The 26,860-nt window shown below is 43.9% G+C and overlaps 1 protein-coding gene across 1 annotated transcript in view; it reads left to right on the plus strand.

Annotated features, from left to right (window-relative positions):
• The first annotated feature begins 840 nt into the window (after window positions 1–840).
• LOC138315707 (b(0,+)-type amino acid transporter 1-like) overlaps window positions 841–26,860 on the plus strand; it is a 96,214-nt gene continuing 70,194 nt past the window's right edge. Inside the window, exon 1 of the mRNA XM_069256932.1 lies at window positions 841–976. The gene's annotated coding sequence lies outside the window, so the exon portion shown is untranslated. The remainder of the gene's footprint in view (window positions 977–26,860) is intronic.

Here is a 26,860-nt window from a genome sequence, read left to right on the forward strand (position 1 = left end):
GCATGAATTAGGCATTAGAAAATAAGAACAAATCTTCAATGCTAGTGTTCAAAGGTTGCTCAAATACGTTGTTATGACCACATTTTTTGTGGAAATCATTGCTAAGATAACCTAGATTTGTTTGCTAGGCTATTTGTTAATCAAAATATGAAATGAATATGTGATTGTAAGCTTTGGAGATGAAATCCTGGTGATTTACATGCTGAATTCAACAAAATATTGAATTATGAAAGTGTAATACTAATATAATTTATGGGAAACCCTGTACATGTATCTACTAACTGATTATGGTTATCGACATCATTGGTTAACAACTTCACATAGCTAGAGCACTTTTTATGAAAATAATATGATATTTTAAATGAAATTTGTTTTTTTTTGCTAAGAGTTAAATTAGTAAAATATGATGATATCTGATATAAGATAAGATAGGATATAAATTTTATTAAAGTGTCTATTATTACCTATTTTGAAATAACAAAACATCAGATCATGCATATATTATGTATTTAGGTTTTATATCAAAATGTCCAGCTTTGAAAAACTAGCATTAAATTTAACTTATCATCTTCATCTTCATGGATGAATATGATATTAAAAGTACACCTGTTACTTATCTTCTTTTCTCATAATTTACACGTATCATTTTAAGGAACTAAAATTAAGTTGTTAAAGAACGAATAGAAATAATTGATTTTCATTGTTTTGGAGGGGGTTGGTGTTGAGGTCTGTGCTCATGAGGTATTTATTAACTATGCAGTGATAAGGCCAGAGGAAACTGATTCTATTTATAGATTGCTGGTACACAGGAACTTAAAGAGGCTGACAGGGAGAAGATTCCTACTACAATACACACTACTACCGACAAATGATGCTAGGCAACCATTGATACCCACATGTGGAGCAGAGCTGCACAGTGGAAAATATTTCATCAAATCTCTGAATACAGATTCTGGTTATCAAGTCTGACATAAAGGTAGGACTGACGCCCAGAAATGGCCAATAGTATGGCTGATTATAGAATGTTTGATTACAAGGTCAAAATGACCTCTGTATACACGGTTACCTTAACCACAGCAGGCATGCCATGGCAGATTGTTACCGAAATCTAGCTTTCACTTTTGGAAGAAACTTGGTGTATTTCATTTTTATACTGTCCATACTTTAACAAATCTTTGCTGGAATTGTCCAACTGCAGACAATATTTAACTATATCTTGATCCAATATAGTAAAGAATAACTTTTAGAGCTGATTAAGATGGAGAAGTATACATAATCCTCCAACTTAACATTGTCTTCACACATCTTTTCAAATGTTGACAATGTTACATTGACCTGTATTTTTAACTTTGAATTAAGGAAAACAGGTGGTCCTGCAAACAAAGGATGTTGTTACTGGCTCTTCCTAACATATACTGTAAATAATTACAATGGGTTTATTTTGTGTGGATTGTATTATTCTTTAGTTACTCATAATAACCCTCTGGATATATTTGCATGATACTTGGAAGTTAATTTCCAGCAGTCCATCTGTTATATGAGCAAAATATTTATTCATTTGAAAATGTGTTTATCTCAATTCTTTTGCCAATAATTTGATATGTTATTTATCAAAAACACAGATTTAAATGGCCAGATTCCTTATCTCTTACTAATGAACAAAACAAGCTTCAGAACTTGAGCCAAAGTTTTTTTCTCTAAGAAACATTCCTTTGAGAGCACTAAGCAATTTATATAACACACATATATATGCTTTTGGAACCTCAAATATACAAGAGAATGTAACCCACTGATAAACTGTGGTCACAAATCAGTTACTATGAATTTCTCCTGAAGTCTGTGTTACAAAAATATACAGTTAACCTTGAACAGTGTTAGAACCCCAGTTTCTACTGGTTCCAAGCTCTTTCTGGCTTTAGCTCATCTGCCTGATATGTTTATGTCATGGTTCAGCCCAGTCTTGCAATAAGGTAACATGTACACCCCTTCATCCCTACAAAAACATCTGCAGATATTCTGTACAAAGAAAACTCACTAACAACAAAACATTTCCCCTTTTTCATCTGATTATTAGTCTAAAACAGGAGAATAATATTTGTGTCTGTCTTATTGACTTGTCATTAAACAGTATAACCTAACTAATTCTCACCATGGGCAGTTACAAGTGTAACCTAGCTCATTCCCACATCAGACAGTTACAAGTGTAACCTAACTCATTCCCACCTCAGACAGTTACAAATGTAACATAGCTTAATCTCACCTCTGGCAGTTTAAAGTGTAACCTAGCTTATTCTCACCTCAGTCAGTTACAAGTGTAACCTAGCTTATTCTGACCTCAGGCAGTGTGACAAGTGTAACCTAGCTTATTCTCACTTCAGGAACTTACAAGTGTAACCTAGCTTATTCTCACTTCAGGCAGTTACAAGTGTATCCTAGTTCATTCAAAACTACAGTTACAAGTGTAACCTAACTCATTTCCACCTCAGGCAGTTACAAGTGTATCCTAGCTCATTCCAACCTCAGACAGTTATAAGTGTAACCTAGCTTATTCTCACCTCAGGCAGTTACAAGTGTAACCTAGCTCATTCCCACCTCAGGCAGTTACAAGTGTATCCTAGCTCATTACCACCTCAGGCAGTTACAAGTGTAACCAAGCTCATTCCCACCTCAGACAGTTACAAATGAAACCTAGCTCATTCCCACCTCAGTCAGTTATAAGTGTAACCTAGCTCATTCCCACCTCTGGCAGTTTAAAGTGTAACCTAGCTTATTCTAACCTCAGGCAGTTACAAGTGTAACCTAGCTTATTCTGACCTCAGGCAGTGACAAGTGTAACCTAGCTTATTCTCACCTCAGGCAGTGACAAGTGTAACCTAGCTTATTCTCACTTCAGGAACTTACAAGTGTAACCTAGCTTATTCTCACTTCAAGCAGTTACAAGTGTATCCTAGTTCATTCAAAACTAGGCAGTTACAAGTGTATCCTAGCTCATTCCCACCTCAGGCAGTTACAAGTGTATCCTAGCTCATTACCACCTCAGGCAGTTACAAGTGTAACCTAGCTCATTCCCACCTCAGGCAGTTACAAGTGTAACCTAGCTCATTCCCACCTCAGGCAGTTATAAGTGTAACCTAGCTCATTCCCACCTCAGGCAGTTATAAGTGTAACCTAGCTCATTCCCACCTCAGGCTGTTATAAGTGTAACCTAGCTCATTCCCACCTCAGGCAGTTATAAGTGTAACCTAGCTCATTCCCACCTCAGCAGTTACAAGTGTAACCTAGCTCATTCCCACCTCAGACAGTTATAAGTGTAACCTAGCTCATTCCCACCTCAGGCAGTTACAAGTGTAACCTAGCTCATTCCACCTCAGGACAGTTACAAGTGTATCCTAGCTCATTCCCACCTCAGGCAGTTACAAGTGTAACCTAGCTCATTCCCACCTCAGGCTGTTACAAGTTTAACCTAGCTCATTCCCACCTCAGGCTGTTACAAGTGTAACCTAGCTCATTCCCACCTCAGGCTGTTACAAGTGTAACCTAGCTCATTCCCACCTCAGGCTGTTACAAGTGTAGCCTAGCTCATTCCCACCTCAGGCAGTTACAAGTGTAACCAAGCTCATTCCCACCTCAGACAGTTACAAATGTAACCTAGCTCATTCCCACCTCAGGCAGTTATAAGTGTAACCTAGCTGATTCCCACCTCAGGCAGTTATAAGTGTAACCTAGCTCATTCCCACCTCAGGCTGTTACAAGTTTAACCTAGCTCATTCCCACCTCAGGCTGTTACAAGTGTAACCTAGCTCATTCCCACCTCAGCCAGTTACAAGTGTAACCTAACTCATTCCCACCTCTGACAGTTACAAATATAACCTAGCTCATTCCCACATCAGGCTGTTACAAGTGTAACCTAGCTCATTCCCACCTCAGGCAGTTACAAGTGTAACCTCAGGCTGTTACAAGTGTAACCTAGCTCATTTCCACCTCAGGCACTTACAAGTGTAACCCAACTCATTCCCACCTCAGGCAGTTACATAGTTGTATCCTAGCTCATTCCACCTCAGGCAGTTATAAGTGTAACTAGCTCATTCAACCTCAGACAGTTACAGAGTAATCTAGCTCTCATTCTCACCTCAGGCAGTTACAAGTGTAACCTAGCTTATTCCACCTCAGGCAAGTTATAAGTGTAACCTAGCTCATTCCCACCTCAGGCAGTTATAAGTGTAACCTAGCTCATTCTCCACCTCAGGCAGTTATAAGTGTAGTAACCAAGCTTATTACCCACTTAAGGCAGTTACAAGTGTAACCTAGCTTCATTTCAAAACTCTACAACGAAGGCACAGTTACAAGTGTATACCTAGCTCATTCCCACCTCAGGCAGTTACAAGTGTAACCTAGCTCATTCCCACCTCAGGCAGTTACAAGTGTAACCTAGCTTATTCCCACATTAGACAGTTACAAGCGTAACCTAGCTCATTCCCACCTCAGGCAGTTACAAGTGTAACCTAGCTCATTCCCACCTCAGGCAGTTACAAGTGTAACCTAGCTCATTCCACCTCAGGCAGTTAGGTTACAAGTGTAACCTAGCTCATTCCCACCTCAGCAGCAGTTATAAGTGTAACCTAGCTCATTTCCACGTCTCAGGCAGTTTACAAGTGTAACCTAGCTCATTCCCCACCTCAGGCAGTTATAAGTGTAACCTAGCTCATTACCACCTCATGGCTGTTATAAGTGTAACCTAGCTCATTTCCACCTCAGGCAGTTACAAGTGTAACCTAGCTCATTCCCACCCTCAGGCAGTTACAAGTGTAACCTAGCTCATTCCCACCTCAGGCAGTTACAAGTGTAACCTAGCTCATTCCCACCTCAGGCAGTTACAAGTTAGGTTATTCCACCTCACGCAGTTGTAACCTAGCTCATTCCCAACTCAGGCAGTTACAAGTGTAACCTAGCTCATTCAACCTCAGACAGTTACAAGTGTATCCTAGCTCATTCTCACCTCTGGCAGTTTAAAGTGTAACCTAGCTCATTTCCACCTCAGGCATTTATAAAGTTAACCTAGCTCATTCCCACCTCAGGCAGTTACAAGTGTAACCTAGCTCATTTTCCCACCTCAGCAGTTATACAAGTGTAACCTAGCTTATTCCCTTCTCAGGCAGTTAGCATAAGTGTAACCTAGGTTCATTCCTCACTCACGGCAGTTAAAGTGTAACCTAGCTCATTCCAGCTCAGGCAGTTATAAGTTGTAACCTAGTCATTCACCTAGACAGTTACAATGTCTAGCTCTCTTCCCACCTCTGGCAGTTTAAAAGCGTAACCTATCAGCTTTATTCTCACCTGTTATAAGTGTAACCTAGCTTATGTTCCAACCTCAGTCAGTTACATTGTAACCTAGCTCATTGGTCCACCTCAGGCAGTTATAAGTGTAACCTAGCTTATTCTCACTTCAAGACTGTTACAAGTGTATCCTAGTTCATTCAAAACTCTAACAGTTACAAGTGTAACCTAACTCATTCCCACCTCAGGCAGTTATAAGTGTAACCTAGCTCATTCCCACCTCAGGCAGTTACAAGTGTAACCTAGCTCATTCCCACCTCAGGCAGTTATAAGTGTAACCTGGCTCATTCCCACCTCAGGCAGTTATAAGTGTAACCTAGCTCATTTCCACCTCAGGCAGTTACAAGTGTATCCTAGCTCATTCCCACCTCAGGCAGTTACAAGTGTAACCTAGCTCATTCCCACCTCAGGCAGTTATAAGTGTAACCTAGCTCATTCTCACCTCAGGCAGTTACAAAGATAACCTAGCTTATTCCCACATTAGACAGTTACAAGTGTAACCTAGCTCATTCCCACCGAAGGCAGTTATAAGTGTAACCTAGCTCATTCCCACCTCAGGCAGTTACAAGTGTAACCTAGCTCATTCCCACCTCAGGCAGTTACAAAGATAACCTAGCTTATTTCCACATTAGACAGTTACAAGCGTAACCTAGCTTATTCCCACATTAGACAGTTACAAGCGTAACCTAGCTCATTCCCACCTCAGGCAGTTACAAGTGTAACCTAGGCTCATTCCCCACCTCAGGACATTTACAAGTAGTAACCTAGTCAATTCCCACCTCAGTCAGTTATATAAGGGTGTAACCTGGCTCATTCCCACCTCAGGCAGTTATGAAGTGTGAATCTTCGCCTAGCTCATTTCCACCACCTCAGGCAGTGTTACAAGTGTATCCTAGCTCATTTCCCACCTCTGGCAGTTACAAGTGTAACCTAGCTCATTCCGTCACCTCAGGCAGTTTATAATGTAGGGTAACCTTAGCTCATTTCTCACCTCAGGCAGTTTTACAAAGATAACCTAGCTTAATTCCCACATTAGACAGTTACAAGTGTAACCTAGCTCATTCCCACCGAGGCAGTTATAAGTGTAGCCTAGCTCATTCCCACCTCAGGCAGTTACAAGTGTAACCTAGCTCATTCCCACCTCAGGCAGTTACAAAGATAACCTAGCTTATTTCCACATTAGACAGTTACAAGCGTAACCTAGCTTATTCCCACATTAGACAGTTACAAGCGTAACCTAGCTCATTCTCACCTCAGGCAGTTACAAGTGTAACCTACCTAGCTCATTCCCACATCAGCAGGCTGTTACAAGTGTAACCTAGCTCATTCCCACCCTCAGGCAGTTACAAGTGTAACCTAGCTCATTCCCACCTCAGGCAGTTACAAGTGTAACCTAGCTCATTCCCACCTCAGGCAGTTACAAGTGTAACCTAGCTCATTCCCACATCAGGCAGTTACAAGTGTAACCTAGCTCATTCCCACCTCAGGCAGTTACAAGTGTAACCTAGCTCATTCCCACCTCAGGCAGTTACAAGTGCTTAACCTTAGCTCATTCCCACCTCAGGCAGTTACAAGTGTAACCTATTCCCACTCATTTCCCATTACCCACCTCAGGCAGTTATAAGTGTAACCTAGCTCATTCAACCTCAGACAGTTACAAGTGTATCCTAGCTCATTCTCACCTCTGGCAGTTTAAAGTGTAACCTAGCTTATTCTCACCTCAGGCAGTTATAAGTGTAACCTAGCTCATTCCCACCTCAGTCAGTTACAAGTGTAACCTAGCTCATTTCCACCTCAGGCAGTTATAAGTGTAACCTAGCTTATTCTCACTTCAGGCAGTTACAAGTGTATCCTAGTTCATTCAAAACTCTAACAGTTACAAGTGTAACCTAACTCATTCCCACCTCAGGCAGTTATAAGTGTAACCTAGCTCATTCCCACCTGAGACATTTACAAGTGTAACCTAGCTCATTCCCACCTCAGACAGTTATAAGTGTAACCTAGCTCATTCCCACCTCAGACAGTTATAAGTGTAACCTTGCTTATTCTCACCTCAGGCAGTTACAAGTGTAACCTAGCTCATTCCCACCTCAGGCAGTTACAAGTTTAACCTAGCTCATTCCCACCTCAGGCACTTACAAGTGTAACCTAGCTCATTTCCACCTCAGGCACTTACAAGTGTAACCCAACTCATTCCCACCTCAGGCAGTTATAAGTGTAACCTAGCTCATTCCCACCTCAGGCAGTTATAAGTGTAACCAAGCTCATTCAACCTCAGACAGTTACAAGTGTATCCTAGCTCATTCGCACCTCAGGCAGTTACAAGTGTATCCTAGCTCACTCCCACCTCAGGCAGTTATAAGTGTAACCTAGCTCATTCCCACCTCAGGCAGTTACAAGTGTAACCTAGCTCATTTCCACCTCAGGCAGTTATAAGTGTAACCTAGCTCATTCCCAACTCAGGCAGTTACAAGTGTAACCTAGCTCATTCCCACCTCAGGCAGTGACAAGTGTAACCAACCTCATTCCCACCTCAGGCAGTTATAAGTGTAACCTAGCTTATTCTCACCTCAGGCAGTTATAAGTGTAACCTGGCTCATTCCCACCTCAGGCAGTTACAAGTGTATTCTAGCTCATTCCCACCTCAGGCAGTTACAAGTGTAACCTGGCTCATTCCCACCTCAGGCAGTTATAAGTGTATCCTATCTCATTCCCAACCTCAGGCAGTTACAAGTGTAACCTAGCTCATATTTCCACCTCAGCTCAGGCACTTATAAGTGTAACCCAAACTCATTCCCACCTCAGGCAGATTTACAAGTGTATCCCTAGCTCATTCCCACCTCAGGCAGTTTATAGAGGTAACCTTAGCTCATTCCACCTCAGGCAGTTATAAGTGTAACCTAGCTCATTCCCCACTCTCAGGCAGTTTACAAGTGAAACCTAGCTCAATTCCCACCTCAGGCAGTTATAAGTGTAACCTAGGCTCATTCCAACTCAGGCAGTTATAAGTGTTAAGCGTCCTAGCTCATTCTCAAAACCCCACTGTTACAAAGTGTAACCTGGCTCCTTCCCACCTGCAGGCAGTATAAAGTTTGACCTACTCATTCCACCCTCAGGCAGTGACAAGTGTAACCTAAGCTCATCTCCACCTCAGGCAGTTACAAAGTGTAACCTAGCTCATTTCCACAATCAGAACAGTTAACAAGCGTAACCTAGGCTCATTTCTCGCACCTCAGGCCAGTTACAAAGATAACCTAGATTATTCCCACATTTATACAGTTACAAGTCGGTAACCTAAGATATTCCCACGAAGGGGTGGGGGGGGGGGGACAGTTTATAAGTGTAACTAGCTCATTCCCACTCAGGCAGTTACAAGTGTGGTAACCTAGCTCATTCCCACCTCAGGCAGTTACAAGTTAAACCTAAGCTCCATCCCCACCTCAGCAGTTATACAGTGTAACCTAGTCATTATTGACCAGTTAGGACAGTTACAACGTAACCTAGCTTATTCCCACATCTAGACAGTTACAAGAGTTAACCTAGCTCATTCTCCACCTCCGGCAGTTACAAGTGTAACCTAGCTCATTTCCCACCTCAGGCTGTTACAAGTGTAACCTAGCTCATTCCCTCTTCAGGGCTGTTACAAGGCGTGTAACCTGGCTCATTCCCAACCTCAGGCCATTATTCAGTATGTTTACCTTGCTTCATTCCCACCTCAGGCAGTTACAGAGTGTATCCTGCTCATTCCCACCTCTGGCTACTTACAAGTTACCCTAGCTCATCTTCCCACCTCAGGCGTTATACGATGTAACTTAGCTCATTCCCACATACAGGCAGTTACAAAGTGTCACCTAGACTTCATTCCCACATTCAGGCAGTTAACAAGTGTAAACTAGCTCATTCATCAACTCGAGGCAGTTACAAGTGTAGCCTAGCTCATTCCCCACATCAGGCAGTTTACAATTGTAAACCTAGCCTCTTTCCCACCCTCAGGCAGTTATTTTCAAAGATAACCAAGCTATATTTCCACATTAGACAGTTACAAGCTAAACCTAGCTTATTCCCACATTAGACAGTTACAAGCGTAACCTAGCTCATTCTCACCTCAGGCAGTTACAAGTGTAACCTAGCTCATTCCCACATCAGCGTTACAAGTGTAACCTAGCTCATTACCCACCTCAGGCAGTTACAATGTAACCTAAGCTCATTTTCCCACCTCAGGCAGTGTATAAGTGTAACCTAGCTCATTCCCACCTCCAGGCAGTTGTACAAGTGTAACCTAGCAGTCAATTCCCACATCAGGCATGTTACAAGTGTAACACTAGCTCATTCCCACCTCGAGGCACAGTTACACATTCTGTAACCAAGCTCATTCCCACCGTGCAGTTACAAGTGTAACCTAGCTCATTCCCACCTCAGGCAGTTACAAAGTGTAACCTAGCTCATTCCTCACATCAGGCAGTTACAAGTGTAACTAGACTCATTCACACCTCAGGCAGTTATAAGTGTAACCTTAGCTCATTCAACCTCTCAGACAGTTACAAATGGTATCCTAGCTCATTAACCACCTCTTAGCAGTTTACAAGTGTAACCTAGCTTATTTCCTCACCTCAGGCAGTTATAAGTGTAGCCTAGCTCATTCCCACCTCAGGCAGTTACAAGTGTAACCTAGCTCATTCCCACCTCAGGCAGTTACAAAGATAACCTAGCTTATTTCCACATTAGACAGTTACAAGCGTAACCTAGCTTATTCCCACATTAGACAGTTACAAGCGTAACCTAGCTCATTCTCACCTCAGGCAGTTACAAGTGTAACCTAGCTCATTCCCACCTCAGACATTTACAAGTGTAACCTAGCTCATTCCCACCTCAGACAGTTATAAGTGTAACCTAGCTCATTCCCACCTCAGGCAGTTATAAGTGTTACCTAGCTCATTTCCACCTCAGGCAGTTACAAGTGTATCCTAGCTCATTCCCACCTCAGGCAGTTACAAGTGTAACCTAGCTCATTCCCACCTCAGGCAGTTATAAGTGTAACCTAGCCTCATTCTCACGCACTGGCAGTTACAAAGATAACCTAGCCATTCCCCTCAGCACTTACAAGTGGTAACCCAAGCTCATTCCCACCGAGGCAGTTATAAGTGTAACCTAGCTCATTCCCACCTCAGGGCAGTTACAAGTGTAACCAAAGCTCATACCAACCTCAGCAGTTACAAAGATAACCTAGCTTATTTCCACATTAGACAGTTACAAGCGTAACCTAGCTTATTCCCACATTAGACAGTTACAAGCGTAACCTAGCTCATTCCCACCTCAGGCAGTTACAAGTGTAACCTAGCTCATTCCCACCTCAGGCAGTTACAAGTGTAACCTAGCTCATTCCCACCTCAGGCAGTTACAAGTGTAACCTAGCTCATTCCCACCTCAGGCAGTTATAAGTGTAACCTAGCTCATTCCCACCTCAGGCAGTTACAAGTGTAACCTAGCTCATTCCCACCTCAGGCAGTTATAAGTGTAACCTAGCTCATTCCCACCTCAGGCAGTTACAAGTGTAACCTAGCTCATTCCCACCTCAGGCAGTTACAAGTGTAACCTAGCTCATTCCCACCTCAGGCAGTTACAAGTGTAACCTAGCTCATTCCCACCTCAGGCAGTTACAAGTGTAACCTAGCTCATTCCCACCTCAGGCAGTTATAAGTGTATCCTAGCTCACTTCAACATCTCAGACAGTTACAAGGGTATCCCTTAAGCTCACCTCTTGGCAGTATTTACAATGTGTAACCCAGCTCGCTTATTCTCTACCTCAGGCAGTTATTTATAGAAGTGTAACCTAGCTCATTCCCACCCTCAGTCAGTTACAAGTGTAACCTAGCTCATTTCCACCTCAGGCAGTTATAAGTGTAACCTAGCTTATTCTCACTTCAGGCAGTTACAAGTGTATCCTAGTTCATCCAAAACTCTAACAGTTACAAGTGTAACCTCAACTCATTCCCACCTCAGGCAGTTATAAGTAGTGTAACGCTAGCTCATTCCCCACCTCGAGGGACATTTACAAGTGTAACCTACCTAGCTCAAGTGTATGTAATTCCCACCTCAGGACAGTTATAGTGTTAACCAAGCTATATCACCCTCAGGCAGTTACATAGTGCATCCCCCCCCCCCCCCCTCCTAGCTCATTCCACCTCAGGCAGTTACAAGTGTAACCTAGCTCATTCCCACCTCTAGGACAGTTTAACAAGTGTAACCTAGCTCATTCCCACCTCAGGGGACAGTTACAAGTGTAACCTAGCTCATTCCCACCTCAGGCAGTTTTATTAAGTGTAACCTAGCTTATTCCACACCTCAGCAGTTACAAGTTGTAACCTAGTCTCATTCCACCTCATAAAGACAGTTACAAGTCTGGTGTAACCTAGCTCATTCCACCTCAGGCAGTCATACAAGTTGTAATCCTAGCTCATTCCCACTCAGGCAGTTACACAGTCGTAACCTAGCCATATTCTCACCTCAGGCAGTTACAAGTGTAACCTAGCCTCATTCCCACATTAGGCAGTTACTAAGTGTAACCTGCTCATTCCACTCAAGGCAGTTACAAGTGTAACTCGTAGCTCATTCCCACACTCAGGCCCGCGAGTGACCAAGTGTAACCTAGCTCATTCCCACCTGAGGCAGTTCCTAACAGACAGCATTATTCTCCCATCCCACACAGTTATAAGTGTAACCGGCTCATTCCCACCTCAGGCAGTTACAAGTGTAACCTAGCTCATTCCCACCTCAGGCAGTTACAAGCATGATGTAACCTAGCTCATTCCCACACTCAGGCAGGTTAGTTTACAAGTGTACTAGCTTCATAGTCTAGCTCATTCCTGAGCCTCACCTCAGGCAGTTACAAGTGTAACCTAGCTCATTCCCACCTCAGGCAGTTACAGTGTATCCTAGCTCATTCTCACCTCTGGCAGTTTTAAAGTGTTAACCTAGCTCATTCTCACCTCAGGCAGTTAATAAGTGTAACCTAGCCTGTCTCATTCCCACCTCAGGTCAGTTACAAGTGTAACCTAGCTCATTCCACCATCAGGCAGTGTAAAGTGTATACCTAGAGGCTTGTTACAAGGTATCCTTGTCTAAACAGTTACAAGTGTAACCTCAACTCATTCCCACCTCAGGCAGTTATAAAGTGTAACCTAGCTCGGATTCCCACCTCAGACAGTTTACAAGCTAAACCCAGCTCATTACCTCAAGTTATAATGTGTAACCTAGTTATTCTCATCTCAGGCAGTTACAAGTGTAACCTAGCTCATTTCCACCTCAGGCAGTTACAAGTGTAATCCTAGCTCATTCCCACCTCAGGCAGATTTACAATGTAATCCTGTAACCTAGCTCATTCCCCACCTCAGGCAGTTAGGCATACAAGTGTAACCTAGCTCATTCCCCCGACCTCAGGCAGTTACCCCCCCCCCCCCCCCCCCCCCCCCCCCCCCCCCCCCCCCCCCCCCTCATAGTATTTATTCCTAGACAGTTCAAGAGGTATGCAGTGTAACCTAGCTCCATTCCTGACAAGGCAGTTAAAATTGTAATCCCTAGCTCATTCCCACTCACCTCAGGCAGTTACAAGGTGTAACCTAGCTCATTCCACCTCAGCACATGTGCTTACAAGTGTAACCCTAGCTCATTCCCACCTTCAGGACAGTTACTTAAGAGTAACCTAGCTCATTGCTCCGAATTCAAAACAGTTACAATGTAAACCTAGCCTCATTCCACCTCAGGCAGTTATAAGTGTAACCTAGCTCATTCCTCACCTCAGACATTTACAAGTGTAACCTAGCTCATTCCCACACTCTACAGTACAGTTATAAGTGTAAACCTAGCTCATTCCCAACCTCAGGCAGTTATAAGTGGTCAACCCTAGCTTATTCCACACTCAGGCCAGTTACAAGTGTAACCTAGCTCATTCCCCACCTCAGGGCAGTTTACAAGTGTAACCTAGCTCATTCCCACCGTCAGGCAGTTACAATGTGTAACCTTAGCTCATTACCCCACCTCATGCAGTAGTTACAAACATATAACCTAGCTATTTCCCACACCTAGACAGTTACCCAAGCGTACCTAGCTTATTGCCCAAACAGTATTACAAGTTGTGTAACCTAGCTCATTCCCCACCTCAGGCAGTTTATAAGTGTTGTTGTAACCTAGCTCATTCCCTACCTTCAACGCTAGTTTACAAGTGTAAGCGCTATGCTTTCATTACCACCTGAGACAGATTACAAGTATTGTAACCTTGCTCATTTCCCACATTTGCTCAGGCAGTTAATAAGTGTAACCTAGCTCATTCCCACCTCAGGCAGTGTTCAAAGTGTGTAACCTAGCCACTCATTCCCACATCAGGCTGTAGTTACAAGTGTAACCTAGCTCATTCCCCACCTCAGGCAGTTACAAGTGTAACCTAAGCTCATTCCCACCCAGTGGCAGTCTACAAGTGTAACCTAGCTCATTTCCCACCTCCAGGCAGTTACAAGTGTAACCTATGGCTCATTCCCACATCAGGCAGTGACAAGTGTAAACCTAAGCTCATTCCCACCTCATGGCAGTTATAAGTGTAACCAAGCCTCATTTCAAACCTCAGACAGTTACAAGTGTAACATCCGTAGCTCATTCCACCTCCTCAAGGCAGTTATATAAGTGTAACCTAGGTCTATACACCACCTCAGGCAGTTATAAGTGTAACCTAGCTCATTCCCACCTCAAGTCAGTTACACAAGTGTAAACCTAGCTCAGTTTCCACCTCAGGCAGTTATAAGTGTTAACCTAGCTTATTCTCACTTTCAGGTCAGTTACAAGTGTATTCCTAGTTCAAAATTAAAACTCTAACAGCCTCAATTACCTCAAGTATAAGTGTAACCTAATCTCATTCCCACCTGACCAGGCAGCGATTATAAGTGTCATCCTAGGCTCCCTTTACCTACCTTAGACAGTTAGTTACAAGCGTGTAACCTAGCACATTCTCACCTCAGGCAGTTTATATAGTTGTGTAACCTAGCTCATTAACCCACCCTCAGACATTTACAAGTGTAACCTTGCTCATTCCCACCTCAGTCAGACAGTTATAAGTGTAACTTTCTAGCTCATTCCCACCTCAGGCAGTTTTACCAAAGTGTACCCTAGCTTTATTCTCACCTCAGGCCAGTTACGCGTGTAACCTAAGCCTCCATTCCCACCTCATGGCAGTTACAAGTAACCTAGCTCATTCCCACCGTCAGTTACAAAACATAACCTAGCTCATTCCAACTCTCAGGACACTTACAAGTGCTGAACCCTAGCTCATTTCCCACCTCAGGCCATGCAGTTATAAGTGTTAACCTAGCTCATTCCCACCTCAGGCAGTTACAAGTGTAGTAAACCTAGCTCATTCCCACCTCAGACAGTTTACAAGTGTAACCAGCTCATTCCCACCTCAGGCAAGGACAGTCATACAAGTCGTAACCTAGCATCATTCCCACCTCAGGCAGCTTTATAAAAGTGTAAACCTAGCTCATTTCCACCTCAGGCAGTATACAAGTGTATCCTTAGCTCATTCCCACCTCACGGCAATTACAAGTGTAACCTAGCTCATTCCCCCCCTCAGGCAGTTATAAGTGTAACCTAGCTCATTTTCCCCACCTCAGGCAGTTATAAGTGTACCTTAGCTAAGCCCCCCTCATTCCACCTCAGGCAGTTACAAGTGTAACCTAGCTCATTCCCACCTCAGGCAGTTACAAGTGTAACCTAGCTCATTCCCACCTCAGGCAGTTATAAGTGTAACCTAGCTCATTCCCACCTCAGGCAGTTACAAGTGTAACCTAGCTCATTCCCACATTTCAGGGGGACAGTTACAAGTGTAACCTAGTCTCATTCACCACCTCAGGCAGTTACAAGTGCTAACCTAGCTCATATTCCACCTCAGGCACTTAGTAACCAGTTACCCTCCCAAGTGTAACCTAACCTAGCTCAATTCCCACATCAGGCAGTTATACAAGCGTAACGTTAGCTACCATTCCCACCTCAGGACAAGTTACAAGTGTAAACCATAGCTCATTCTCCCACGGAAGCGCAGTTACACACATGTAATCCTAGCTCACACCTCAAGACATTTACAATACTGTAACCTAGCTCATTCCCACCTCAGACAGTTTAGCAAAGTGTAAAACCTGCTCATTCCCACCTCAGGCAGTTATAAGTGTTACCTAGCTCATTTCCACCTCAGGCAGTTACAAGTGTATCCTAGCTCATTCCCACCTCAGGCAGTTACAAGTGTAACCTAGCTCATTCCCACCTCAGGCAGTTATAAGTGTAACCTAGCTCATTCTCACCTCAGGCAGTTACAAAGATAACCTAGCTTATTCCCACATTAGACAGTTACAAGTGTAACCTAGCTCATTCCCACCGAAGGCAGTTATAAGTGTAGCCTAGCTCATTCCCACCTCAGGCAGTTACAAGTGTAACCTAGCTCATTCCCACCTCAGGCAGTTACAAAGATAACCTAGCTTATTTCCACATTAGACAGTTACTAAAGCGTAACCTAGCTTATTCCCACATTAGAACAGTTACAAGCGAAAACCCCTAACTCATTTCCCACCTCAGCAGTTACAAGTCGTAACCTAGCTCATTCACACTATCAGGCTGTTACAGAGTGTTAACCTAGCTCCTCATTCCCACCTCAGGCAGTTACAAGTGTAACCTAGCTCATTCCCACCTCAGGCAGTTACAAGTGTAACCTAGCTCATTCCCACCTCAGGCAGTTACAAGTGTAACCTAGCTCATTTCCCACATCAGCTGTTACAAGTGTAAATAGCTCATTCCCACCACCTCAGGCAGTTACAAGTGTATTTCTACTCATTCCCCACCTCAGGCAGTTACAAGTGTAAACCTAGCTTCATTCCCACCTCAGGCATGTTACAAGTGTAACCTAGCTCATTCCCACCTCAGGCAGTTACAAGTGTAACCTAGCTCATTCCCACCTCAGGCAGTTATAAGTGTAACCTAGCTCATTCAACCTCAGACAGTTACAAGTGTATCCTAGCTCATTCTCACCTCTGGCAGTTTAAAGTGTAACCTAGCTTATTCTCACCTCAGGCAGTTATAAGTGTAACCTAGCTCATTCCCACCTCAGTCAGTTACAAGTGTAACCTAGCTCATTTCCACCTCAGGCAGTTATAAGTGTAACCTAGCTTATTCTCACTTCAGGCAGTTACAAGTGTATCCTAGTTCATTCAAAACTCTAACAGTTACAAGTGTAACCTAACTCATTCCCACCTCAGGCAGTTATAAGTGTAACCTAGCTCATTCCCACCTGAGACATTTACAAGTGTAACCTAGCTCATTCCCACCTCAGACAGTTATAAGTGTAACCTAGCTCATTCCCACCTCAGGCAGTTACAAAGATAACCTAGCTTATTCCCACATTAGACAGTTACAAGTGTAACCTAGCTCATTCCCACATCAGGCAGTTACAAGTGTAACCTAGCTCATTCCCACCTCAGGCAGTTACAAGTGTAACCTAGCTCATTCCCACCTCAGGCAGTTACAAGTGTAACCTAGCTCATTCCCACCTCAGGCAGTTACAAGTGTAACCTAGCTCATTCCCACCTCAGGCAGTTACAAGTGTAACCTAGCTCATTCCCACCTCAGGCAGTTACAAGTGTAACCTAGCTCATTCCCACCTCAGGCAGTTACAAGTGTAACCTAGCTCATTCCCACCTCAGGCAGTTATAAGTGTAACCTAGCTCATTCCCACCTCAGGCAGTTATAAGTGTAACCTAGCTCATTTCCACCTCAGGCAGTTAGAAGTGTATCCTAGCTCATTCCCACCTCAGGCAGTTACAAGTGTAACCTAGCTCATTCCCACCTCAGGCAGTTATAAGTGTAACCTAGCTCATTCCGTCACCTCAGGCAGTTACAAAGATAACCTAGTCTTTATTCCCACATTAGACAGTTACAACCCCCCTAGCTCATTCCCACCTCAGGCATTACCACACCCCCCCCCCCACCCCCCCCAAGGCAGTATTACAAGTGTAACCTAGCTCATTTTGATTCCCACCGATCTCAGGCAGTTATAAGTGTAACCTAGCTCATTCCCCTAGACCTCCAGTTGACAAGTGTACACCTTCAGCCTCATTTCACCTCAGGCAGTTACAAGCGGTGTAACCCTAGCTCATTCCCACCTCAGAGGCAGTTACAAGTGTAACCTAGCTCATTCCCACCTCCACAATAAGTGTAACCCTCAATCAACCTCCACAGTAGACAGTTACATAGTGTAACCTAGCGTCATTCACACCTCAGGCCAGTTACATAGTGTTCGTAACCTAGCTCAGTTCCGCACATCAGGGCTGTTACATAAGTGTAACCTAGCTCATTTTCCACCTCTCAGGCGGGTTAGTTACAATTGTAAACCTAGCTCATCCCACCTCAGGCAGTTATAAGTGTAACCGTAGCTCGATCTCCCAACCTCAGGCAGTTACATAGTGTAACCTAGCTCATTCCCACAATCAGGCAGTTATAAGTGTAACCTAGCCTTCATTCCCACCTCAGGCAGTTACAAAGTGTAAGCTAGCTCATTCATTAGGCAGTTACAATGTAACCTAGCCTCAATTCCCACTCAGGCAGTTAAAGTGTAACCTAGCTCATTCCCACCTCAGGCCAGTTATAAGTGTAACCTAGCTCCATTCCCACATCAGTGGCAGTTACAAGTGTTAACCTCAAGCTCATTTCCTCATGCAGACCAGTTAACAGGGTTTATCCTAGCTCATTCTCACTCTGGCAGTTTAAAGGTGTTACCTAGGATATTCTCCACCTCAGGAAAGTTTATAAGTGTAACCTAGCTCATTCCCAACTCCAGTCTAGTCTACAAGTGTAACCTAGCTCATTTCCTACTCAGGCAGTTATAAGTGTAACCTAAACTCTTTACCTCAGCTCTGGCAGTTACTAGAGTAATCCTAGCTCATTAAAACAAAACGTCCCCCCGAGACTTTCAACATGTGTAACCTAACTCATGCCCATCCTCAAGACAGTTATTAAGTGTTACCTAGCTCATTCCCACCTGAGACACATTTACATAAGTGTTACCCTTGCTTGTTCTCACCTCATTGGCAGATGTTTACTTGGTTATCTAGCTCATTCCATACCTCTGGCTCTTACAAGTGTTACCTAGCTCCATTCTCCAACTCAGGCCACTTACATGTGTAACCCAACTCATTCCCACCTCAGGCAGTTACAAGTGTAACCATAGGCTCCATTCCACTCAGGCAGTTTATAAGTGTAAACCAAGCTCATTCCCACCTCCCATGACAGTGTCATGTGTTATCCTAGCTCATTTCCCCACTCAAGGCCCAGTTTCATCGTAGTATCCTAGGCCCACCGCGATTCCCCACTACCACCTCTGGGCAGTTACAAGTGTTACCCTAAGCTCATTCCCACCTCACGCAGTTCATCAAGTCGTAAACCTAAGCTCTTCTCACACCTCTGGCAGTTATAAGTGTTATCCCTAGCTCATTACCTACATCATGGCTGTTTACAAATGTGTAACCCTAGCTCAGCCTCCATTCCCACCGCCAGGGCAGTTATAAAGTGTTAATCCAACCTCATTCCCACCTCAGGCGAGTTATAATGTGATTACCTTTGCTTTTTCTCTCCTCAGGCTGGTTTTAAGTGTAATAACCTGGCTCATTTCCCACCTTATGGCAGTTACAATGCGGATTCTAGCTTTCTTCCCACGCAATAAGGACCTGTTACAAAGTGTTGTAATCCTAGGTCTTTCCCACACCTCACGGCAGTTATAAGTGTTATCCTATCCTCATTCCCACCTCAAGGCTGTTTACAAGTGTAACATAGCTCCATATTCCCTCACCTCAGGCCACTTACAAAGTGTAACCCTACTTCAATTCTCCACCATCATGGCTGTTACACAAGTGTAAACCTAGCCTCAATCGCCACCTTCTCAGGGCAGTTTTACTAGTGGTAACCTAGCTTCTTTCCAACATCAGGACAGTTTCAAGTGTATCCTAAGCTCATTCCCACCTCAGGCAGTAGTTACAAGGTGTATCCTAGCTCTCATCTTCCCACCTCCAGGCAGTTTATATAAGTGTAACCTAGCTCCCTTTTCATCACCTCACTGCAGTTATAAGTGTTAACTTTGCTTGATTCACACATCAGGCCGTTAGATGTGCTACTCATTGCTCATGCCCCCCCTCAGGCAGTATTATAAGGTGTATCCTAGGTCATTCTCCTCCTCAGTACTGTTATTTGTTTGTACCTAGGTCTCATTTTCTCCTGCTCGGCCAATTCATAGTGTAACCTTGCTTATTCCCACATTAGACAGTTAGTTGCGTTACGCCTAGACTCATTCCCACGAAAAAGGCAGTTACATAGTGTAAACTCTTGCTCATTTCCCACTCTCAGGCAGTTCTTCCAAGTGTACACCTTGCTCATTCCTTCACTAATGGCAGTTATAAGAGTATCCTTGTCTTATTCATAACATTTGACAGTTACTAAGCGTAATCATAGCTCATTCCCAACTACAGGCTGTTAGAAAGTGTAACCTAGCTCATTCCCACCTGAGACATTTACAAGTGTAACCTAGCTCATTTCGCCTCACCTCAGGCAGTTACAAGTGTAACCCTTGGCTCATTCTACCACCTCAGACAGTTATCTCATGAGTTAACCTCTGCTCATTCCCACCTCAGGCCAGTTACAAGTTGTAAACCTAGCTTAATTCCCACCTCAGGCACAGTTAACAAGTGTAAACTAGCTCATTCCCACTACTCTCAGGCCACTTAAAAGTTGTTAACCTAGCTCATTTACATCCTTCAGGCTAGAGTTACAAGTGTTATCCCAACTACTTTCACATCTCAGGCACGTTATCAGTGCTATACCTAGCTTCTGTCCCACATCAGGGCAGTTATAAGTGTAACCATTTGCTCATTCCCAAACCTCTGACAGTTTCAAGGGTCTGTATACTAGCTCATTCTACCCAGCCTAAGGCCAGTTTTCAAGTGTTTATCCATAGCTCACTCCCTATCCATCAGGCACTTAATATATGTGAATACCTGGCTCATTCCCTACCTCCAGGCTGTTATAAGTGTATGTCCCCCCTAGTCTCATTTCCTCATCAGGCATGTTTACATGTGGAACCTGCTCAATTTCCACACTCAGGATCTTATCAATGTGTAACCCAACTCATTCCCCATACCTCAGGCGACGTGGGACTATGTGTATTCCAAGCATCATTCCCACCTAAGGGCAGATTTAATGTGTACACAAGGCGCATTCTACCTCACTCACGGGGGTTACCCCAGTTACAAGTGATATCCTAGCTCATTCACACTCCAGGCAGTTACTTGTGTATTGTCATATCTCATTCCCACCTCAGGCTGTTTCAATGGGTAATACTAGCTCATTAACACTCTCAGGCAGTTATTTTTTTGTTAATACAGTCGTACAACTTGCTCTTTTCCACCTCAGGAAGTTAGAAGTGTAAGCTCAGCTCAATTCCCACATCAGGCAGTTATAAAGGGTATCCTTGCTCATTCCCACCCTCAGGCAGTTATAAGTGTAACCCTAGGTTATTCTCTCCTCTGGCAGTTACAACGTATAACCATAGCTTGTTGCCCACATTAGACGAGTTTATCATGAGTTAACCTAGCTCATTCCCAATACGATGGCAGTTATAAAGTGTAACCTAGCTCTCATTCCCACATCAGGCCAGTTACACAAGTGGTAAACCTGCTCTTTTTCTCACCTCAGGCAGTTTACTAGGTGTATCCTAGTTCATTCACCACCTCAGGCAACAGTGACAAGTGTATCCAACCTCCATTCCCACCTCTGGCAGTTATTAAGTGGTAACCTTGCTTACTTACCTCATCCGCAGACAAGTTATTCAAGTGTAACCTAGCTCTTTCCCACCTCAGAACTGTTACATGGGATTATTCTCGGCTCATTTCTCCCCACTCTGGCAGTTATAAGTGTTACCTAGCTCCATTCCCACCTCAGGCAGTTACACGTGTTACCTCGGCTCTTTCCCACCGCGACCACGGCAGTCAGTTTTAAGATGTAAACCTTGTATTCTCACCTAGGCAGTTTATAAGTGTAACATAGCTCATTTCTCACATCAGGCAGTTACAAAGAGTTACCCTAGCTTATTCCCCACATTAGACAGTTACAAGTGACTACCTAGGCTCATTTACCCACGAAGGCTGTTATAGTGTAGACCTAGCTCATTCCCAACTCAGGCAGTTACATTGGTGTAACCTAGCTCATTCCCACTCAGGCAGTTAAAAAGATAACTAGTTATTCTCCACATCTAGACAAGTTACAAGCGTTAACCTTGCTTATTCCCACATTAGACAGTTACAGCGTAACGTCGCTCATTCCTCACCTCAGACAGTTACAAGTTTAAACTTGCTCATTCCCACTCAGACATTTACAGTGTAACCTAGTCATTCCCACCTCAGACAGTTATAAGTGTAAACTGGATAATGCCCACCTCAGGCAGTTATAAGTGTTACATACGCTCATTTCACCTCAGGCAGTTACAAGTGTATCCTAGCTCTTCCCACCTTTCGGCCAGTTTACAAGTGCTAAACCTAGCTCATTCCCACCTTAGGCAGTTATATAGAGTTACCTAAGCTCATTCTCACCTAAGGCAGTTACAAAATATAACCTTGCTTAATTCCCACATAATAGACTGTTACAAGTGTAACCTAGCTCATTCTCAACCGAGGCAGGTATAAGTGTATCCATTGCTCATTCCACTCAGGCAGTTCAGGCACTGTTCCACCTCAAGCTGTTACAAACACCACTAGCTCTTTCCCACCTCAGGCAGTTACAAAGCGTAACCTAGCTTATTTCCACATTCAGACAGTTACAAGCGATAACCTAGCTTATTTCCAATTAGACAGTTACAAGCGTTAACCTTAGCTCTTTCCCACCTCAGGCAGTTACAAGTGTGTAACATAGCTCATTCCCACATCAGGGCTGTTACAAGTGTAAACCTAGCTCATTCCCACCTCAGGCTAAGTTACAAAGTGTTGAACCTCTAGCTCATTCCCACTCAGGCAGTTACATCAAGTGTAAACCTAGCTCATTCCCACCTCTAGGCAGTTATATGGTGTAACCTAGCTCATTCCCACAACTCAGGCTGTTACAAGTGTAACCTAGCTCTCATTCCCACCTCAGGCTCAGTTAACAAGTGTAACCTAGACTCATTCCCACCTCAGGGCAGTTACAAGTGTAACCTAGCTCATTCCCACTTCAGGCAGTTACAAGTGTAACCTAGCTCATTCCCGCACCTCAGGCAGTTACAAGTGTACCTAGCTCACTCAAACCTCAGGCAGTTATAAGCTGGTAAAACCTAGCTCCTTTCCCAACTAAGACAGTTTACAAGTTTAACCTAGGTCATTCAACAACCTCAGGCGATTTACTAGTTTTAACCTAGCTCATTCTCACTTCAGGCAGTTAAAGTTGTAACCTAGCTTATTCTCACGCTCAGGCGTTATAAGTGTAAACTAGGCTCATTTCCCACCTCAGGTCAGTTACAAGTGTAAACCTAGTCATTTCCACCTCAGGCAGTTATAAGTGTAACCTAGCTATCATTTCCACTTTCAGGCAGTTACAAGTGTATCCTAGCTTATTCTCACCTCAGGCAGTTATAAGTGTAACCTAGCTCATTCCCACCTCAGGCAGTTATAAGCTGTAACCTAGCTCATTTCCACCTCAGACAGTTTACAAGTGTAACCTTAGCTCCATGCCCAACTACCGGCAGTTATACAAGTGATAACCTAGCTAATTCCTCTCTCAGCTGTTACAAGATGGTAACCCTAGCTCATTCTCACCTCAGGCAGTTATAAGTGTAAACCTAGCTCCCCATTCCCACCTCAGGCAGTTACAAGTGTAACCTAGCTCATTCCCACCTCAGCTAGTTTTTAAGTGTAATCCTAGTCTCCCCCATTTCCCACCCGCGGGCAGTTAAATGTGTAACCTTAGCTCATTCCCACCTTCAGGCAGTTATAAGTGTAACCTAGTTATTTCTCAACTCAGGGCCTGTTATAAGTGTAAACGCAAGCTCATTCCAACCTATCAGGACAGTTACAAGTGTAACCTAGCTCATTCCCCACCTATGGCAGGTTACAAGTGTAGCCTAGCTCAATTCCCTCCCTCAGAGCAGTTATAAGTGTAACCTAGGTAATTCCACCTTCAGGCAGTTATAAGTGTAACCTGGCTCATTCCCCACCTCAGGCAGTTATAAGTGTATACCTAGCTTACATTCCCAACTCAGGGCTAGTTACAAGTGTATCCTAGCTCGATTCCCACCTCAGGGCAGTTACTAAGTGTAACCTAGCTCATTCCCACCTCAGGCAGTTATAAAAAAAAAAGGGGTGTTAAACCTGGCTCATTCTCTCCTCAGGCTGTGTTTATACGTGTTAACCTGGCTCATTTCCAATCCTCAGGCTGGAAGTTACAAGTGTATTTCTAGCTCATTCCCACACTCAGGCAAGTTACAAAGTGTAACTCTAGATCATTCCCACTTCAGGCAGTTATAAGTGTATACTAGCTCATTCCCACTCTGGGGCAGTTACAAGTGTAACCTAGCTCATTTCACCTTCAGGCAGTTACATGTGTTACCCTAACGCATTTCCCACCTCAGGCAGTTACAAGTGTAACCTAGCTCATTCCCACCTCAGGCAGTTATAAGTGTAACCAAGCTCATTCAACCTCAGACAGTTACAAGTGTATCCTAGCTCATTCCCACCTCAGGCAGTTACAAGTGTATCCTAGCTCACTCCCACCTCAGGCAGTTATAAGTGTAACCTAGCTCATTTCCACCTCAGGCAGTTATAAGTGTTACCTAGCTCATTTCCACCTCAGGCAGTTAGAAGTGTATCCTAGCTCATTCCCACCTCAGGCAGTTACAAGTGTAACCTAGCTCATTCCCACCTCAGGCAGTTATAAGTGTAACCTAGCTCATTCTCACCTCAGGCAGTTACAAAGATAACCTAGCTTATTCCCACATTAGACAGTTACAAGCGTAACCTAGCTCATTCCCACCGAAGGCAGTTATAAGTGTAACCTAGCTCATTCCCACCTCAGGCAGTTACAAGTGTAACCTAGCTCATTCCCACCTCAGGCAGTTACAAAGATAACCTAGCTTATTTCCACATTAGACAGTTACTAAGCAGTAACTAGCGTATTCCCACATTAGACAGTTTCTTACAGCGTAACTAGCTCATTCTCACTGACTCAAGGCAGGAGTTTACAAGTGTAACCTAGCTCATTCCCACATCAGGCTGTTACAAGTGTAACCTAGCTCATTCCCACCTCAGGCAGTTACAAGTGTAACCTAGCTCATTCCCACCTCAGGCAGTTACAAGTGTAACCTAGCTCATTCCCACCTCAGGCAGTTACAAGTGTAACCTAGCTCATTCCCACATCAGGCTGTTACAAGTGTAACCTAGCTCATTCCCACCTCAGGCAGTTACAAGTGTAACCTAGCTCATTCCCACCTCAGGCAGTTACAAGTGTAACCTAGCTCATTCCCACCTCAGGCAGTTACAAGTGTAACCTAGCTCATTCCCACATCAGGCAGTTACAAGTGTAACCTAGCTCATTCCCACCTCAGGCAGTTATAAGTGTAACCTAGCTCATTCAACCTCAGACAGTTACAAGTGTATCCTAGCTCATTCTCACCTCTGGCAGTTTAAAGTGTAACCTAGCTTATTCTCACCTCAGGCAGTTATAAGTGTAACCTAGCTCATTCCCACCTCAGTCAGTTACAAGTGTAACCTAGCTCATTTCCACCTCAGGCAGATATAATTGTAACCTAGCTTATTCTCACTTCAGGCAGTTACAAGTGTATCCTTGTTCATTCAAAACTCTAACAGTTACAAGTGTAACCTAACTCATTCCCACCTCAGGCAGTTATAAGTGTAACCTAGCTCATTCCCACCTGAGACATTTACATGTGTAACCTAGCTCATTCCCACCTCAGACAGTTATAAGTGTAACCTAGCTCATTCCCACCTCAGACAGTTATAAGTGTAACCTTGTAAACCTTGCTTATTAACCTAGCTCACCTCAGGCAGTTACAAGTGTAACCTAGCTCATTCCCACCTCAGGCACTTTCAAGTGTAACCTAGCTCATTTCCACCTCAGGCACTTACAAGTGTAACCCAACTCATTCCCACCTCAGGCAGTTATAAGTGTAACCTAGCTCATTCCCACCTCAGGCAGTTATAAGTGTAACCAAGCTCATTCAACCTCAGACAGTTACAAGTGTATCCTAGCTCATTCCCACCTCAGGCAGTTACAAGTGTATCCTAGCTCACTCCCACCTCAGGCAGTTATAAGTGTAACCTAGCTCATTCCCACCTCAGGCAGTTACAAGTGTAACCTAGCTCATTTCCACCTCAGGCAGTTATAAGTGTTACCTAGCTCATTCCCAACTCAGGCAGTTACAAGTGTAACCTAGCTCATTCCCACCTCAGGCAGTGACAAGTGTAACCAACCTCATTCCCACCTCAGGCAGTTATAAGTGTAACCTAGCTTATTCTCACCTCAGGCAGTTATAAGTGTAACCTGGCTCATTCCCACCTCAGGCAGTTACAAGTGTATTCTAGCTCATTCCCACCTCAGGCAGTTACAAGTGTAACCTGGCTCATTCCCACCTCAGGCAGTTATAAGTGTATCTCACTTATCTCATTCCCACCTCAGGCTGTTACAAGTGTAACCTAGCTCATTTCCACCTCAGGTCACTTACAAGTGTAACCCTAACTCATTCCCACCTCAGGGCAGTTACAAAGTGTAACCTAGCTCATTCACACCTCAGGCAGTTATAAGTGTAACCAAGCTCATTCAACCTCAGACAGTTACAAGTGTATCCTAGCTCATTCCCACCTCAGGCAGTTACAAGTGTATCCTAGCTCACTCCCACCTCAGGCAGTTATAAGTGTAACCTAGTTTTCATTTCCACCTCAGGCAGTTATAAGTGTTACCTAGCTGATTTCCACCTCAGGCAGTTAGAAGTGTATCCTAGCCTCATTCCCACCTCAGGCAGTTAACAAGTGTAACCTAGCTCATTCCCACCTCAGGCAAGTTATAAGTGTTATACCTAGCTCATTCCCACCTCAGGCAGTTGGACAGTTGTAACCTAGCTTCATTCCCACCTCAGGCAGTTACATAAGTGTAACCTAGCTCCTATTCCCACCTCAGGCAGTTATATGTGTAACCCTAGCTCATTTCCCACCTCAGGCAGTTAAAGTGTATTAACCTTAGCTCATTCCACCTCAGGCAGTGTTACGTGTTAAAGTGTTCCTAACCTAGCTGTTCGAGTGGTTCCCAGTTCATCAGGCTTAACAGTTACAAGTGTAACCTAGGCTCATTCCCACCTCAGGCTGTTACAAGTGTAACCTAGCTCATTCCCACCTCAGGCAGTTACAAGTGTAACCTAGCTCATTCCCACCTCAGGCAGTTACAAGTGTAACCTAGCTCATTCCCACCTCAGGCAGTT

The sequence above is a fragment of the Argopecten irradians genome, chromosome 2 (assembly GCF_041381155.1).
Source record: "Argopecten irradians isolate NY chromosome 2, Ai_NY, whole genome shotgun sequence".
NCBI classification, from domain to species: Eukaryota; Metazoa; Mollusca; class Bivalvia; order Pectinida; family Pectinidae; genus Argopecten; species Argopecten irradians.